This window comes from Penaeus chinensis, chromosome 37 (assembly GCF_019202785.1).
Source record: "Penaeus chinensis breed Huanghai No. 1 chromosome 37, ASM1920278v2, whole genome shotgun sequence".
NCBI lineage: Eukaryota > Metazoa > Arthropoda > Malacostraca > Decapoda > Penaeidae > Penaeus > Penaeus chinensis.
The window spans coordinates 24470211-24473737 of NC_061855.1; positions in this window are offsets into that span (position 1 = coordinate 24470211).

Consider the following 3527-nt stretch of genomic DNA (forward strand, 5'->3'; position numbering starts at 1 on the left):
AAGGTGGCAGAGGTATGGCCGGTAATGTACAATTTATGTAAATCAAGTGTTAACCGGGAAGAGTGGAAAGACTATATTAGCGATGTGAGGGCACTCCGCAAATTACACTTAAAGGAGGACTGGGGATTTGCATTAACCGGGAAAGCACAAATACCGGTAATTCCGCCATCTAGTATGAGACTGGTGCCAGTCTGGATCCCGCAGTTAAGGCAGGTAAAAAGCCAGGTAGTGTTGATTGAGCCATTGTCAGAACAACAGGAAGGATGGGTTCCTGAGGGTATAGTAACGCTGCCTGCTATGGTCCTTATAAAGAGTGGGAAGGGATATACGCTGGTAGCAAACCTATCTAAAACAACTTGTAAATTAAGAAGGAATTGGCGGATAGGCAAAGTTGCAAAAGCAGAGGAAATAGAAGAGAGGGAAGTTCAACACTGCAGCGTTAATTTGATAAAGGAAAAGTTGCCTGAAGTAAATATCATTGATGACCATTTAACAATAAATCAAAAGCAGTGTGTAATGAGACTTCTAGAAGAATATAGTGACGTTTTTGCTAATGGAAAGGGGCCAATAGGAAAAGCTACGGGTGTCCAACATACCATACCGGTGACAACTGAGCAACCTATTAAAATTCCATACAGACGAATACCACCGAATCAGGTCCCGGAGGTAAAAGAACACATCGGAAAGTTATGCAGACAAGGGGTGATTGCGCCGAGCGTAAGTCCCTATTCTGCTGCAATTGTTGTGGTGCGCAAGCGCGATAACACTTTAAGGTTGTGTATAGATTACAGGCAACTTAACAAATATACAGTTAAAGACGCATTTCCTCTGCCAAGGATTAATGAGACGGTTGAAGCATTAGCAGGTGCAAAGTTTTTTTCAACACTTGATTTAGATGCAGGGTATCACCAAATACAAGTACACCCAAAAGATCAGTATAAAACTGCATTTAGCACACCTTTCGGCCATTATGAATTTAAAAGATTGCCAATGGGATTATCGAACAGTCCAAGCACATTTCAGCGTTACATGGAGAGGATTTTGGGAGATAGAATTTTTGCTACATTATTGGTATATTTAGATGATGTAATTGTGTTTAGCAGAACGGTTGAGGAACATATTGTTAGGTTAAGGGATCTGCTTGAAAGAATGCGGACACATGGCCTTAAACTTAAACCTAAAAAGTGTACGCTCTTTGCATTAAAAGTGACATATTTAGGATACCAGGTTTCGGAGGAGGGCATAACTACAGATCCAGCCAAAGTAGAAGCAGTGAAGTCGTGGCCTCTGCCGAAAACTGTCAGAGATGTGAGAGCATTCATTGGCTTCTGTTCGTTTTACAGGAAATTTGTGAAACACTTTGCACAGACGGCAGGACCGCTACATGCTCTGATGTCAGGAGATTCGCGGAGATCCATTGTCGGGGAATGGGATGAGAAATGTCAGAAAGCGTTTCGGGATTTAAAAACAATGTTAATTACTGCCCCTGTTTTAAAATGTCCCGATTTCACGAAAGAATTCATCTTAGAAACTGATGCGAGTTTTAAGGGATTAGGAGCCGTGCTATCACAGAAGCACGAGGGGAAGATTCATCCGGTATGTTATGCCAGTAGAGGTCTAAGAAATTCTGAGAGAAACATGTCAAATTATAGCTCAAGAAAGTTAGAATTATTAGCATTTAAGTGGGCAGTGTGTGATAAATTCAAAGACTATTTAGCGGGAAGAGAATTTATTGTTTATACAGATAATAGTCCATTGAGTCATCTGGAGACCTCTAAGCTTGGAGCGGTCGAAAGTCAGTGGGTAAATAATTTGCAACAGTTTAATTTCACCATAAAGTACAAGCCTGGTAGGGATAACACGGTAGCTGATGAGCTAAGTAGGTTGACACAGGTGGAGGAGAGTGATACGGATGAAGAATACATGGCAATGGCAGTCACCACAGAGTCGAATTTGGGAGAGCTTTGGTCACAGGGGGGGGTAAAGGATGCGCAGGACGAGATGAAGTGTTTCAAGGGAATTTGCCAGCTACTAGAGAGTTGTATGTCTAAAGGAGAGAAGGAGGACTGGTTGAAAAATGAAGATTTTCAAAAATTGTATAGAGTTAGAGAGAATTTAGTTGTACAAGATGGAATTGTTTGGCATAAAAAGAGCGTGGGAATAAATTTGTGGAAAATTATCCCAGTATTGCCTCCAAAGTTACAAAGCCATATATTACACGCCTGTCATGATAATTTCGGCCATCAAGGGAGGAACAGAACCCTTAGCTTAGTTAAAAGTCGAGGGTACTGGCCTGGAATGTCAACTACGGTAGGAGAATACGTGGCTGGATGTGGCAGATGCAGCGTAGCTAAAGATGAGACGCCGAAGCTGCATGCTTTAATGGGGAGATTAGACACAAGAAAACCCTGGGAAATGTTAGCCATAGATTTCACCGTCCTAGAAAAGAGAATGGGAATAGAAAATGTTTTAGTTGTTACAGATATCTTCAGTCGGTATTCTTTTGCTTTTCCAACGAGAGACCAAAAAGCAACAACAGTAGCAAAGATTTTAAAAGAACAGATTTTTGATAGATTTGGAGCTCCAGATAGATTACTGTCAGATCAAGGGAGGAATTTTCTAAGTTCCATAATTAAACAGTTATGTAATAGCTATGGGGTAGAGAAAATTCGAACGACAGCTTATCATCCACAAGGGAATGGGTGTTGCGAGAGGTTTAATCGAACTCTACACGGGCTCTTAGTGACATTAGATGAAAGAGCAAAGAAGAAATGGCCTGAGCACATAGCTGCCTTAGTTGCCCATTATAATGCTACCCCACATGCAACCACAGGATATTCACCTTTTCAGTTAGTCTTTGGCAGGGAGCCTAAGTTACCTCAGGATCTTATAGTAAATTCATCATCAGAGGAAACTATTGATGATTGGATAAGTGAATTGAGGGAGACACAAGAGACTGTATGGGATGTGGCAAAGGAAACGGAAAATAGGCAGAAAGCGATGACGAGGAAGCAAAGGGACATAAAGGCAAAGGATATTAATTGGGGAGTCGGCCAGGAAGTTTTACTACGAAATAATGTTAAAATAGGTAGAAGTAAAATGCAGGACCAATTTCATGCTAAACGATGGATAATAGTGGAAACTTTGGAACCCAAAACAGGACTGTATAAGATTAGATCTTGCGATGAGGATAACAAAGAGGAACGAATTGAGAACAGATGCAACCTGAGAGCTGCACCAAAATTACAACCTTTTGGAGTACCAACACTAAATGAACCGATAGTAGACCATTCTCCACGGCGATTGCGTAGTCGTATAATAGAAGTAGATAAAGGAAATAAAAATGCACAGGTGAAAGCAGGGATCTATCCTGAATGAGGACTGGCGACCTCTACCTGACTTGAGCTAATTCTTTCATTTCTCTTCTCCTATCCCTCTAGCTTCATTTCTATTAGTATTAGTTTGGAATGATGTTTACGTTCAGGTGAAAGCAGGGATCTATCCTGAATGAGGACTGGCGACCTCTA